Raw genomic sequence first — 15,562 nt, 5'->3', positions numbered from 1 at the left:
TCCTTGGGAGCCTGCTTCTCCCTCTGCCTCTCTCTCTCTGTCTCTCATGAATAAATAAATAAAATTGTTAAAAAAAAAAAAAAGATTTTATTTATTTGTCAGAGAAAGAGAGTGAATGAGAGAGCACAAGCAGGGGGAGCAGCAGGCAGAGGGAGAAGCAGGCTCCCCGCTGAGCGAGGAGCCCAACGCAGGACTCAATCCCAGAACCCTAGGATCATGACAAGAGCCGAAGGCAGATGCTCAACTGACTGAGTCACCAAGGTGTCCTTATTTTCAACTTTTTAATGTCACTTTCTTTCTTTCTTTTTTTTTTAAAGTAGGCTCCACACCTAGCATGGAGCCCAATGCAGGGCTTGAACTCACCACCATGAGTTCAAGACCTGAGCCGAGATCGAGTCAGATGCTCAACTGACTGAGCCACCTAGGCACCCCTTAACATTAAATTTTTTTTTTAAAGATTTTATTTATTTACTTGATAGAGAGAAAGACAGTGAGAGAGGGAACACAAGCAGGGGGAGTGGGAGAGGGAGAAGCAGGCTTCCCGAGGAGCAGGGAGTCTGACTCGGGGCTCGATCCCAGGACCCTGGGATCATGACCTGAGCCGAAGGCAGACGCTTAACGACTGAGCCATCCAGGCACCCCTAATGTCAAAATTTTAAGTGAAAGACTAGATAGTCAAAAAATAAAGAAATAAATCTGGGAGATTGTCTTTTAATTGGTGAATCAAAGGCATTTATATTTATGGTAGTTACTATATATTTAGACTTCTGTCTATCATTTCATTTTGTAACTACTATGTTTTTCTTTCGTTCTTATTTTTTCTTTACCGTATTTTGTTGAAGTAAAAGATATATATATATATATTTTTTTCTTTCTTTCTTCTCTCTCTCTCTTTTAACAGTTTCTATCTTGTTCCTATACTGGTTTGGAAATTATGCATTCTAATTATATATGTATACATACTTCTAATTTTAATATTTCTAACAATATATAAAGTTAATAAATATCTCTTTCCTACTCTTGAAAAGACAGTGACTTTAGAACACTTGACTTCTCTTTAAATTCACTTGCCATCTGGGGCTCTTGGCTGGCTCAGTTGGTAGAGCCTGTGACTCTTGATCTCAGGGTCATGAGTTTGAGCCCCAAGTTGGGCATGGAAAGTCCCACCTTTGTCATCTCAAAATGAGTTGTTATCTTTATTTTTGAGATGGAGGGTTCTTTTTAGATTCTTCAAGTCTTTCGTTGTTGTTTGTGTGAGGTCATCATTGCTTCAAGCGCTCTTCTCCTTTCTGGGCTAAATGTTTTTCTTGCTGAAGTAAGAGCTGTGGTTACTCTCGGCGGGCCAGGCTCTGCTCTAAGTGTGGTCATGGTCATGGTCACGGTCAGCACTGGCTCTCCATCCCCACAGTAGCTCCAGGTGCTAGGTGCTTGCCGAAGGGCATCTGCCTGTACCTCTATTTCCCCATTTACAACCTGAGCTCTGTCTCTTTGTGCAGGTTCCTTCCTTGTTTTTCTTCTAATGTCCAGGTTTCTGTGGGTTCAAAGCAGGAAGCATGAGGGAGAGGGATCTCCAGCAGAAACCCAAGCATTATTCTCAGAGAGAACTTTGGGTAAGCAACCAGACATCAGTGGCTTTGTTGTATGCAGGGAAAGTTCTGTGGAAGAGCTACAGTCTCTGGGAGTTAGTTTTTCCTTTTTTTATTTAGCTATGTGAGCTCAGTTATAATGGAAATAAGTGAGAGTATTGTGGGATTTAAGACTGGAATCAGTGGTTCCCACATCAATTCATACAGTTTTTCTGGGTGGTTTTTAGGAATAAGCACAATATTTAATCAGAGGATATTAGTTCTTGTCCTCATCACCCACAAATGAAATGTGGTTATTCAGTTTACTGGTAAGTACTGTCAGAAAACAAAATTCAACTGAGTAAAATTTAGAGATCTTATCGGCTTTAGTCAGCAATTCATGGATAAGGCAGCATCTAATCTAGCAGATGGGAGCTCTGAAGAGCTGTACAAGGCAAGAGATTCTATAGGCAGAAGGGAGTAGGAACAAGGAGGTGGTACTAGGCAAAAAAGCAGATTGGTTATTGTGAGGTTACTTTCCTTTAGGGGATGGAAGGGTAATCAGGCAGATTACCTAACTAATGCCAATCCAGCGATTCCTGATGACTAGTTTAAGAGTCCATTTCTACGAGAGCTGAAACTGTCATTAACTCCCATGTTGGTGATGTGGGAGTTAGCATGTAGAGTTAGTGACTCCAATTTGGGCCCTGTTGTCTTTAACAGTACTTCTGAATACTATTATTAAATACAGGAGATGTAGATCCTGGAATACACTCATATCCCAGTGCCACCTTGAGGAAAGAATTTGAATTGAGAGGCAAGCTACGTGTATTTATGTCCATCTTAGTCACCTACATATCATTTTTGCTTTCACATGTATTTCTTCTTCTGTAAAATAAGGGCACCCACAGCATAGTTATGTGAAGATTTCTCACGACCAGAGTCACTAACTCGTAAGAATTTTAAGGAAGGCTTGCTACCATTTTTAATGAAGACTGTACTGTAGGCAAAATGCAAACTTACTGATTAAGAGTGAACACAGTTTTTGCTTTACAGCACAGAAAGCCATTGAAAAATAAAAACAACTGGTCATCTCAGTTGCTGAGCTGCCTTTAACACCAGAATATTTCCCACTCTGTACGTGAGTCTGGCTCACAGCTATCTACCATGTCTTCCTAATCTTGGACTTCCCTTTCCCAGTAAGCATATTGCTTGCCTTCTAAAGTGAGATGTGAATTTTCTCGCCATTTAGAGATGGTGACAATAAAAATCACCACCAGGTATTGAGCTCTGTCTTTCAATCAGCAAAATATACTATGATGGCACTGAAAATTTGCATCCTCCTCCAAGCGCTTGCCCCCCTCCAAATTCATATGTTGAAGCCCTAACCTCCAACATAGTCATATCTGGAGGTGAGGACTTTGGGGGGTAATTAGGTTTAGATGAGGTCATGAGAGTGCAGCCCCCAGTGATGGGATTAGGGCCCTTATATGGAGAGGATGAGACCATGAGACCAGAGCTTGCTCTAGTTTCTCGCCCCATGTGGGCACACAGTGGGAAGGTGGCTGCAAACCAGGAAGAGGACTCTCACCAGGAGCTGAGTCTGTGGGCCCCTTGATCTTGGGCTTCCAGAGTCCAGAACTGTGAGAAATAAAGTTCTATGTCTACACAGTCCATGGTATTTTGTTGTAGCAGCCCCAGCTGACTAAGACATACACACAAGGTGATAACTATTTCAGCAATGCAGCTCAGATTGGCATAGTGAAGGCCTGTCTCCTAGTCCATTATTTTTAACATCAGGCTTCATTAAATCTGTCAAAAAATGTAAAGAACTTACTTGGGTGATCTGAGAGCCAGGAAGTAGGAATACGAAGATGAACATTAAACCATTTCTGCCTTTGTAGGGCTCACTGTCTAGCCAGAGGAAAGCCATGGGGAACCCTTATCGTGACATGGTGTGATAAGAAGGGTGATGGAAGTGTGTACTGAGCACTGTGGAAAGGAAGACATTAATTTATAGGGTGGAGAACGTGGAGAGGAAATGGGGACAGCTTTGCAGAAGAGCAGACATTTGCACTTGGCCTTGAAGGATGACTCTGAATTCTGATACCCAAAAACTGACTTCTGGATAAAACGTGGTGGATTGACCTGTGCGTCCTCTGGAATCCCCATTCAAACAACCATATAGTGATTTAAAATTTGTTTTTAAATTATAAATGATAAATCGAGGGTAGAGATAAATGGGATCTATTCTGGAGGCCAAATAACATCTGAATGAATGAGAATTGACCAAACCGAGCAGGTACACCGGGAAGAGAAGGAGGCAGGGAGGGAGGAGGGGAGGAGGCTCCTGCTCTGGGCCGCAGCCCCCAGAACGGCTCAGTATCTGGAGCTACAGGAATCCCTGAAGATGCAGGTGCAGCTGGGATGGGAGGACAGGTGAAGGTCTGCAGGAGAAGTGGTTAGGGTTCCTCCCCATCCCATCCCATTAGGCAACTACTCCTCCTCTGCCCTAGCAAAAGGCCATATGGTTACTCCGTGAGGACATCCCGACTACCCGTGCTCTGGACTCAGGGGCACCAGGCACAGTTAAGGCTGGAGGCTACAAGGCCTGGGGCAGTTAAGGCAGTTAAGGCTGCTGGATAGTGAGATGCCCTAGCACCTTCCCCAGTCCTGTTCAGGATGCTGGCAGCCACGCTCACATACCCCAAGCAGAATATTAGAGTTCTCTTCTGGGGAAACTGAGCAGCCCAAGAGAAAAGGCCTTCTGATACTAATAACCGTGTGTGTCCAGTGAAAACTACATCCCAACTTCCTTGCCATGAAGCCCCTTGTCCACAAGTCCTGCCATGCACACAGAAATTTCAACCACTTTATCTGAAATTTACTCTTTAAATATGAATGAGCAGATGAAGATCATGAGACTTAGGGGAAAGTTTCCAACATTAAAGACAGCTTAATAACAAACAAACGACAAAGACAAATAGAAAAAGGAATTTGGATAAATAAATACTTTGAGAAGCAGTAAAACCTGCCCCCTCCCCTCCTCCCCTGCCCCCAACAGATAACTTTGAAAAGACTAGAGAAGACACAGGCAGAGGTTCTTGCAGAGGATATTCCTTTTCAAATAAAAGGCAAAGTCTTACTAGGAAAGATATCTTTGTCCTTCCCTATTCTTTTTCTCCTGGAATGTGGACACAATACCTGGAGGTAAGAACCGCCATCTTGTGACGATGTGGATGGATGCCATAAGCAAGGATGGTGGAATAGAAAGGTGGAAAGAGCCTGGTTTCTGAAGACCCTGTTGAGACTCATGCCTGCCTTAAAATGTCTGTGTGGACTTCTTTTTATATGAAATAAACTCCTTGCTTGGTTAAGTCACTCTAGAAAGGTTTTCTATTACTTGCAAATGAACATAATCTTAACCCATTTAACAAATGTTGTTAAAAAATATAGAAAAGACACAGTTAAAAGAGTTGAAAGTAGGGACACTTGGATTAAGCATCTGTCTTCGGCTCAGGTCATGATTCCAGGGTCCTGGGATTGAGTCCTACATCAGGCTCCTTGCTCAGCGGGGAGTCTGCTTCTCCCTCTGCCTGCCGCTCCCCCTGCTTGTGCTCTCTTTCTCTCTCTGACAAATAAATACATTAAAAAAAAAAAAATAAGGAGGGTGCCTGGGTGGCTCAGTCATTAAGCATCTGCCTTCAGCTGAGGTCATGATCCCAGGGTCCTGGGATCAAGTCCCACATCGGACTCCCTGCTCCGCGGGAAGCCCACTTCTCCCTCTCCCACTCCCCCTGCTTGTGTTCCCTCTCTCGCTGTCTCTCTCTCTGTTGAAAAATAAATAAAATCTTTAAAAAAAAAGGAAAAAAAAGAGTTGAAAGTAGTTAAGACTTGGGGGACGGGAAAAATGAGGCAGGGAATGACTGTCTTTCTTTACTATAAGATTTATAGAACTATTTTTTTTAATTACATGTATAATTTTGAGAAAAATACCAATTAACTAAAAGTGAGAGAAAAATTGGTGGGGGGATGGGTCAAGCATTCTGGGCTAATGGCATGAACACAGGTGTGAGCAGGAGCCCACCGGAGGGGGGACATGGTGGGGGAGGAGCAAGAGATGAGAATAGGAGGAGGGAAGCTGGAGACAGATTGTGGGAAGCTGGATGTGCCAAGCTATAGAACTTGGACCAAAAAAAAAAAGTCTCCTAAATGTTGATGAGTTCAATCACAGCCCAGTGGCCTGGAAAAGCTAATGTATCTGAGTCATTTCTCTAGAAAGGAACTACCTGTCCTCTTGGGAGACGAGAGGTACAAACAATTCAATGTAATCACTCAGTTCTAAGGGGATGACTGGTCCCAGTTTGATGATGTTCATGATTATTTCGGTCTGATCTTTTTCTCCTGGTTTAGAAAAGAGATAGATAGGAATTTGATGATAATTAAACATGAACAAAAACACTGTGACATTTTACTGTTAAATTTGAGTGCCGAGGAGCAAATGCTATGGGTTCTGCATTATTAGTTGTGTGACATTGAGTTCCTTAAGTTCTCTGTGATTCAGTTTCTTCATCTGTAAAGTGTTATTTTATTTTTTAAAAGATTTTATTTATTTACTTGAGAGACAGAGACAGAGACAGAGACAGAGCATGAGCAGCGAGGAGGAGGCAGAGGGAGAGGCAGACTCGGCACGAGCAGGGAGACTGATGCGGGGCTGGATCCTAGGATCCTGAGATCATGACCTGAGCCGAAGACAGATGCTTAACCGACTGAGCCACCCAGGCGCCCCTGTAAAGTGTTATAATAATACCTACTTGTTAGAGTTTAGGGGATTTGATGAGTTAATGAATGTAAAGTCCTTAGAACAGTGCCTGGAATATAGTAAGTGCTATTTACAAGTTTGCTATCGTTACTGACATTACCAGGATGTCCGGTGGTACGCATACCTAAAAAAGGTCTATTGAGGATCCAAATGATATGGCAAATAACAACATTTTACTATGTAACAGAGGAACGAAAACTGTCTTACTTATCTTGACAAGTAGAAGAAAACATTTGAAAGCAATCAAAGGAGAGTTAATAAAGAACAATTGGGTGAATTAACTGTGAACAATAGTCCAATCAAATGTGCCATTATAAAAACTGGCTTTGGGCAAAAGGTTCCCAGAGGGAAAGGGAGGAAGGGTGAGTATGAAGGTCAGTGGGGAGTAGAAGAGGCTACATGGATAAATTGAGTCTGTTCTTATGGAACATGAGTCAACAGTATGATCTAAATACTGTAGAAGGCAAAACCACATTTGGGCACATAACAGACCTAGACTGAATAGTTCATTATTCCATTTCCTTTGGCTCTTGCTGGGCTCTATTCAGACTTTTTTTGGGTTACATTTCCAAAAATCACATGTTGCAGAATATGGAGGGGAGTGCAGGGATCCTGACCTGGAGTTTGGAAAGCAAGAAGGATAGAGAAAACACCCTGACTAGCTTGATGCTGACAGTGAGTTGTGGCTCATGTTTGGAAGAGAGAGGCTTCGTTAGTCTGATTAGTCAAGGACAGCAGGATCAGAGATCGCAGTGTGACACTGCTAGGAAGGGGAGTAGACACTGAAACGCAGGAGTAATCTAACCACAAGAACCGATCGGTCAGTGGGACCAGCGGCCACCAGTGGCTAGGAATGATGCTGGGAACATGATGGGTTCAGACAGCTGCCTTTCAGGCCGACTTTGGCATAAACATGAGCTCAAAGTTGCGCTGAGAAAATACTGTGGTCAGCTAAGCCCAGTGAGAGCTGCCTGTCCTCAGGACTTCAGGTGCAGTCTCCACTGATCCCCACACCCAGGACTGCTAGAGGACCACAGAACCTTGTCGACGATTAACACCACACTCAGGAGCGGGTCATTCAGGCACCCTGTGGCCGCCTTATACTGACTGATGGCGATAATTCTATTTCCCATGATTTCTCGAGTGTGCAGTGGAAACCCCTTTTGCTTTTCATCTGTATCATTCTATTTCGTGAGGAAACCGTAGAAGGGTCCCTGATCTTCACAAACTGGGAGGAAACAGGAAAAGTTGGTGTAGGGCTGGAAATGAAATTGATGTGATCTGTGAAAGGGGCTTGTCACACTGGCCAGTGTCCGTCCTGAAGTCAGATCAAATGTCACTTCTCAGAGGTGTCTTCCTGGACCTCTCTTACTGCAGTAGACTCTCCCGCTGGGGTCATACCATCAGGTAATCCCACAATGATCTATTTGCTTACTTACTCATCAGCTGCTTCCCTTACTGCATATGAGATCTCTTGAGCTGGGTGATGGTCCTGTGTTTTTAAAAGTTGTGTCACCCAATACCTAGAAGTGTGCCTGGCATTTATTAACTGTTTTTTTGTGTTTGTTTGTTTGTTTTTTCCCTTTGGATGAACAAGAGGCAACTCTCTAAGGTAAGATTGTTTTGAATAGCTAACCACTTGCATCCTTTTTATTAGGAAACATGTCTCTCTGAATCTCTGTGAAGTAAGGGTGCCTGTGGGAAAGGTCCAGGATAAACATATATAGGATTATTATTTAGGATTTTCTAGTTTTGGCAGGGTTCATCAAAATGTATGGAAAAGCCTAGATTTTTGCTTTGAGTGGCCAAAGATGTATCTAAAAGATCAAGAACATCTGATGGGATGAAAAGTTGATCAGAACAAAAGGGTAAAGTTAGAGACACAAATGTTCTCCCCTAGAACTCGCAGACTCATAGGGTGATCAGATGCCAGTTTGCCTGGGACCATCCTGGCTGACACCTGCTGTCCTGGCATAATTCTGATAATGCTCCTTTACAACCTCAGAAATTTATTGGTTTTGTTGATCAATTATATGGTCATGTGGTCTGTAAGATTCAGTCCACTCCCTTTCAGCACCCAGTCATACTGGGGCCACAGTGTACATTGAGCTGAGGATGGAATAGTAAGAAGGGATAGGAAGTTGTAATTTTGGAGTTCATAGATTATGTAGGAGAATCTCAAATATTTCTTGACACTCTTATTTGATTCTCCTAAGGTTCTGCCAGTCAAATGGTCTTTGTGTTTTTAAGTTTTCATGACTTCAGGATATTCGGAGCCCATAGCTCTGGGGGCAATGGGTCTTGCTACATGATCTTTTTATTTATTTATTTATTTTAGTTTTTATTTGACAGAGAGAGAGAGTACAAGCAGTGGGAATGGCAAGCAGAGGCAGAGGGAGAGGAAGAAGCAGGCCCCCCCACTCAGCAGGGACCCCGATGCAAGGCTCGATCCCAGGACCCTGAGACCATGACTGAGCCAAAGGCAGAAGCTTAACCGACTGAGCCACCCAGGTGCCCCTTGCTACATGATCTTAAGACAGCATGGCTGGGTCGCAATATCCTCCCAGGAGAAAAACTTGGTCAGTTTTATTCATAGCTCTGGTCTCTCTAGGGCTCAGCAAAGTCTGCTCTTGGGAAGACCTCTGGGGAACAGAGAGACAGGTACTAATAATTATGCTTCCCTTTAACCTAAAAGACTTTTTCTTGGTCCAAGCTTCTAAACATCCATTTCTTTCTTCTTGAAGGGGGCTTTTGATCCTTAAAGCAAAGAGACACTGGAAAGAGGGCTCAGGCCATACCCAGATATGTCAGAACACTTGGGTCTATAGACAGGGGTCTCATAAAGTCTGCTAACACAGGCAACTTTCTGACATATTTGACCACTTTTAAGTGGTCGATAATGATGCATGCATTTGAAGGTTGGGGAAGGTCACTGAGTGGTTCCAGCAGAAGAATGTGTCATCCCATTACACCCAAGTGGTTGGATGATAAATTTCCCAAACCAGAGTGGATGATGTGGCCAACAGGAGAGGGCCACATGCTTGCTAGATCTGAATTACAGTTTTAGTCAATGAAAATCAGAGACACAGATCACCTGCGGCAAGGCATCACTGATGCAGGCATGGGGGGCAGAAGGAACTGCTGCCCTAATGCACTGTGTCCGTTGCAATGTACCTGTGCATCACTTTAAGAGAAGCGACACTGACTACAACATGCGATGCCATTTCACATGTGTGTCTTGTAACATCAATAAATTATTCTCTGTTGATTTGCCTGTGTATCCAGACTGTCCATAGTTTTTATCACCACCATTTAAAATGTTTTCATCATAGTCTATTGGCATGCCATAACGTAAACATTCTTCAACTTTTGTGTGTGTAGGTTGTTTCTTTTTTTCTATCGTAAAATTCTGTAAACGCCGGAAGTAAGCACACACATTTCCCCATATTTTAGATTAGTTAATTAAGATGAGTGTTCACCAGGGGGAGAGAGATTAAGGACCGTTTGAAGAGCGGCAGGAGGAAGAGGGTCCAAGGAGCAGTGACTTGGTGAAGGCATTTCCTTGTCCGCACCATGCTCCTCCTGGCGCTCCGTCGTCTGTCTACAGGATGTCCCCACTGTGTAATAGAAAACTCCTCACAGCAGGCTAGTGAAGGATTTGACAATCTGATGACCAATGACTCTGTGGACCTTGAATGGAAATACTGTACCCCTAATCTGTTTAGGGGAGGAAGTGAAGTGAGGAAAAACCTCCCATCTACACACAACGGTGCTTTTTGTGCAACAATGTGAGAAATACATGCATTTCTATGTTACACGTCTTGTTCCAACCTATATGTGGGTTGTTTTCTTTCCTTTGCATTCTCTCAAAGCAGGTTAATGGTCTGCGGGAGAGATGATTTCCCTGGCCAAAGAGGTAGAAGACATTTGTGCAAGAGGCAAAGAACGTGTCACTGTGGGTCCTTCGGATGCCTTCCCTTGTTTTATTGAATGACCTTAAAGAAGAGTTTACTGTCTTTCTTTTCTCTATTAGGAATTAAAATAGGAGACTTTAGATGAGGTCTTGTTTTAAAAAAGGTATTTTCTTTGAGGAAAAAAGGGCCTCTCCTTTGCATGTTTGAGATCGACATGATGAAGTTTAGGAAAAACTTATTTGACAGTTGGTTATGTTTCTTCTGGGTGATTTGTTTAGAGATATGTGTACGTCTAAACTGCTTAAAGGTGTTTATGACAGATTTCTCACTTTCATAGGGGATATGTAACGTTGCAGAATGATGGGATTTTGTAGCCTCCAGTTGCTGGAATTGTACATATTTGTAGAAGTGTTGGAAGATGCTGAGAATGATTTTGCAGAGTTTTAAAGTAGAGTGTCCAGCCACGTGAAGTAAGGGAAGAATGAACATCAAGTAAGTGCCTACTTTGTGCCAGGCACAGAGCTGTGTGTTGTACACCTGTCAACCCACTTAATTCTCATGACAACCTAGGAGGTAGGTACTGTTATTTCCCCATTTTACTCAGCATCAGTAGAAGAATTTGGACAAAGAAGCTTGATTTCCTAGTTAGATGCTTGATCCACTGTACTGTCCTTGGGGCCAGTGAAGCTGTTCCCCACTTCCAGAAGCTGAGTGCTTTGTTGAGGCTTCTCTAGGGTCAGAAGTGGCTGCTCAGCACCACTCTCACAGCGGGACATTCTAAGAACAGAAGAAGTCATTGCCAAGGAGAATGGCTATTTGTCCTGGTTTTAGCAATTTGCCAAGTCCAATAAAAAATAAGTCCCAAAGCAGTCATATGTTTCAAATCTGAATGTTAACAGCTGTGCTCTTATTTCTTTGCTGACTATAATTCTACAATGCTAAGCTTTTCCTCTGTGTTTAGAAAAAGCTTTACCTTTACCTTAATGTCTGGCCATACCACCCAACTGTATATTCCAAATTTGCACCCAATTTCCCATTTCTTTCTATATATTTCTTTCTTTTCCTTTTTTAAATTTTAATTTAATTAACCAACATACAGTACATCATTAGTTTTGGATGTAATGTTCAACGATTCATTAGTTGCATATAACACCCAGTTCTCATTACATTTCTTTCTTCTTAAGGAGTGATCTCTATAGGGCTAAAATTTTAAAACAGCAAATTGCTAAACTCTTAATCTTCCTCTAACTTCTAAATTTATGCTTTTGGAACACACACACACATATATTTTAGTAATGTTTTAGGAAGTCTTTCTATCCCTGTCCAGAAAGAAACTTCAAGAACCAATTTTTTCTTTATTTCCTTCCTTCTTCCTTCCTTCCTTTCTCTTATTCCTCCCTCCCCTTTTTTCTCTTTTCTTTCTTTCTTTCTTTCTTTCTTTCTTTCTTTCTTTCTTTCTTTCTTCTTTCTTCTTTCTTCTTTCTTCTTTCTTTCTCTTTCTTTCTTTCTTTCTTTCTTTCTTTCTTTCTTTCTTTCTTTCTTTCTTTCATTACTTCAAGGGAAAATGATCCCTTAACGTGTATGTGAGAACACTGAATGATGGCTGGATGTTTCCTGTTCCTTTCTGGTCTCTGAATTCTGAGTCACTGAGTTTGTATTTTTAAGTCACACCTGTGGGCGAAGTTGTCTTTAAACTAGTGTCCATGATTTAAAATGCCAACCAACCAAAAAACCCACTCCCTAAAAAAAAATGAACAAACCAACCAAAAACCTCTCCAAAAAAATCAGGTCCTCATTTGGGATCAAAGCCAGACTACTTTTTTTCCCCAAATTCCTCTCACTCTGCAAAGAAGGTACATCTCTGAACATGCCAAATGGAAATTTGGATATGACCAACTCTTTTAAAATTCTAAAGTCCTTTAAATATTCATTGTTTTCCAGTTCTTTATGATCATAAAATTCTTCTCATTAGAAAGCTCACCTTGGAAAGAGCGAGGGGAGGAGCGAGTTTGGGAGGCTGCTGTTTTCCTGCCTCCCGCTTGCTCAGAAATTGGCCAGTCATTGGCGAGACATCCGGCTGTGGGTGCTGGAGGGTCCTAGTTCGAATCTGTAAGGACTGAGATGTGTCCCTCCAAATCTATCACCAGGGCTGGACGGACCCAACTGAAGCCTCTCTGGTGGGGGTGAGGGTGGGAATTCTTGGAGGCAAAGATGCCAGAATTTTCTATAGGATGAGCCTGTAGAACTTGTTTATAGGTTGGCTATCAAGCTAGAAAGGCATAGGGCTGGGGACGTGACTGACAGCTGCATTTGCTCAGTACTTTATACAAGACGGAGATGATCTTTCCTTTATTCATTGAAGAATGTGGAAGAGGGCTGCTGGTGACCACGGTGGGGTGGGGTAGGGGAAGGAAGGCCACTCCTTTCAGCCCCTTCATGGAACCTCTGCTGATGAGGAGCCTCCTGGGATAGAACTATGACCATGTTGGAGGTTGGGCATGTTGGCAAACTGACGATGGGAGAAGCTGGGGCAAGTGCATCTGCCTGAGTCTGCAGAAGGGGCAGGCAAGCCTAGAAACTTTTTCCATCATGGGAGGGGAGAAGCATTTCCAGGTTTCACCATGCATCCTGTGATTTGTCTCCTTGGTTAAATGTCTGGGTTCTAGAAGCTGCTTTACTAATGATCTCTTAAGGAATGGAGAACCATGGAATCTCTCAAGTAATCTTGCCCACATGAACTCCAGTGGGTGATGAGGCATCCTGCTTCATTTTGCCTCAGAACAATTTGGGCACCATGAGAGCCCAAATGTAGCTGGGGCAGGGCGCTTCAGCAAGTAAAGGAGGATGGGCATCACTTCCTATACTGGTGTGATTCTGTGTTTTGCTTTTTGTTTTTTTTTTTTTAAGTCCTACTGTGGTAGTCAGTGGCACAAGGGGTGGACATCTAGTGGTACCCCTCTTCACTGAGTTTCAGTAGCATCTGTACCAGTAGATTCTCAGTGAGTCTCATAGGCACCCTAGATGTTGGCTTCTCAGCCTTGAGCCTCCTACACCCTGGTGGGGTGTTTCCTGCTGGCCAGTCCCAGCCCACATCACTCTGCCTTCCAACATTTGCCCAGCCACTGTGGACCAGCTCTGGCTCAGGTCAGCCCAGAGAATTTCCCCACCCCCCAGTAGGCATCAACCACACCTTTTCAGTGAGATCTGAATCCCAGCCTTGGAAGCTGGGAGAGTTCTCCTTTCCAAGTTTGTTCTTTCATTAGGCGTTCTCCTTCATCTCTTGGATATTCTTTAGAGTTCTCTTTATCCCTTGATAGTCAACCCCCGGTTATGGTTAATAATTCTTTTTTTTTAGATTTTTTTTTATTTTTTAAATTTTATTTTTATTATGTTATGTTAGTCACCATACAGTACATCATTAGTTTTTGATGTAGTGTTCTATGATTCATTGTTTTCGTATAATATATTAAGGTCTCCTTGTTAAATTGTTGTGTGGTTTCTGTCTCCTAACTAGACCCTGATTGATACAAGATGATAGTAGGATAATTGCTAGAAATACTGAGTTTGTTCCCTTATATATTTTACTTCCTTCTTATTTGAAGCCTAGAGTTGAGGAGGAGGAGTCTCCGTCATGGTCCTGACAGGTGCCAGCCCTCGGAAGCTGCGAGTTGCATCCAATGGAACTGGGTCTCAAGTTGCTGACACCCAGGCTCACTGAAGATTTCTATACTTGCCAAACTGGGCAGAATGGATGAGAATTGATAGTGTAACACTAGCTTCACATGTGGGTGAGTGGAACCTGGAGAAAACCAGCTTGAATTTCCTGCTTGTCCAGAGGGATGGAAACTCAGTATCGGAATGAAGTTGAAAGAAAATACAGACAAGACTCCCTCAGTGAATCTGCTATATGATAGTTATATTTTTTATGTCAAATCATTGACAAATATATAAATATAAAAGGTGACCTGAATTTAATAATGCTTCCATAAACTTGTATTTTATTATTTATAAAGTGTTTAGAAACACTTGAAAAAGTGGTGCATATATCAATCTATTTATTTATTATTTAGTCTATAGACGAGAGGGTTTCCTGCCTGAAGGTAATAACTCCATAACCCCACTGGGATCCGAGGCTCACAGGCTTGGATCTAGTGTTAAATTATAAGAATGGAAATAATACTGATAGCCAAGTGCTCATTAATGTATAACACTGAAATCATATCATCTTTTAAAAAGTCTTAGCAAAAGATGCAGAAATCTGGCTTTCATTTGCCAAGTCTTCATCTCCACTGTGTAATTTTCTTTATCCATACTTTGAAAGGGGAAGCAATCATTGCTTGTCTGTTTGCACTTCCTGCAAGAAGATGTTACTCTGGATGAAATGCACTGGCCTTCCCCGGGCAGCTTGAGGATCCCACTGAGGGAGCAGTCGGCTGCTGGCCACTGGCTGGGTGATGCACAGAGAACAACAAGCCCCAGAGCTTGTCCCTGTCCCCAGCTGTCCACATCCTCATCCTCATCCTTATTTCCCCGATTTTTCTTCTGGAACTAGGAGAAGCCCCTGATGTGCCTTTCTCTTTCTCTACCTTTCATATTTAAAAAAGTAGGATACTAATATTTATGAAGACATGAACTAATTTTTAACCTTTCCTGACAACCAGTAAACATGCTTACTTGGCTCCATGGCACAGGTCTACACTACATTAATCCAGAGAATACCAATAGGAAAAAGGAAATGATGAAAGCAAATGCACCACTAGCTACAGAAACACTTCATTTAACAAAATCAGGAAAGAGAATATATTTCCCTAAGTTTGATGTGATAAAATAAAGTGATAATACTTTGGTTTCTTTAATTTCATGTCCTCTGCTCTGTTTTCCCTTTGACCACTAACAACACTCAGCTGTGTCCCTTTGTGACCCAATGACTGTGTGCCTGAGAGCCTGGGGCCGATGAGAAGGGGACCCGCTTGCTCTCTACCAATTTTCAGCTTCTTTTTACCGCCAGCCCCTGAGACTCAGCCCTTCCTGTTGTGAGTCTAGTGTTTGGCTAAACTGGAGAAGGAACTTAATGATGGTATTGGAAAGACTTTCTTGACAAAATTCATTTTCTGGATATGGGAAATAAGGATTCTGGACTTCATAAATGTGACTTATGGGGCAATTAGACATCTTGGCAGCTCTTTTGGGTCTAGCATGGATGTCTGGAAATTATATGTCAACTCCCACCCTCATGCTAGAGTCTAAAGTTTTCTGGCCTC

At 42.5% G+C, this 15,562-nt stretch overlaps 1 long non-coding RNA gene across 4 annotated transcripts in view; it reads left to right on the top strand.

Annotated features, from left to right (window-relative positions):
• Positions 1-15,157, top strand: part of LOC115940911 (uncharacterized) — a 27,823-nt gene extending 12,666 nt beyond the window's left edge. For 2 of the 4 annotated variants that reach the window (XR_014148042.1, XR_014148041.1), the window contains 2 exons: positions 10,639-10,874; positions 13,904-15,157. This is a non-coding gene — a long non-coding RNA (uncharacterized LOC115940911). Of the gene's footprint in view, positions 1-823; positions 10,875-13,903 lie in introns of those variants that run through there. The other 2 variants (XR_014148043.1, XR_014148040.1) reach the window with 2 other exon arrangements.
• Positions 15,158-15,562: the final 405 nt, after the last annotated feature.

The sequence above is a fragment of the Leptonychotes weddellii genome, chromosome 8 (assembly GCF_054177405.1).
Source record: "Leptonychotes weddellii isolate Sample4059 chromosome 8, ASM5417740v2, whole genome shotgun sequence".
Lineage (NCBI taxonomy): Eukaryota > Metazoa > Chordata > Mammalia > Carnivora > Phocidae > Leptonychotes > Leptonychotes weddellii.
Note: the sequence above shows the minus strand (reverse complement) of the source record. Positions and strands in the feature narration are given on the sequence as shown.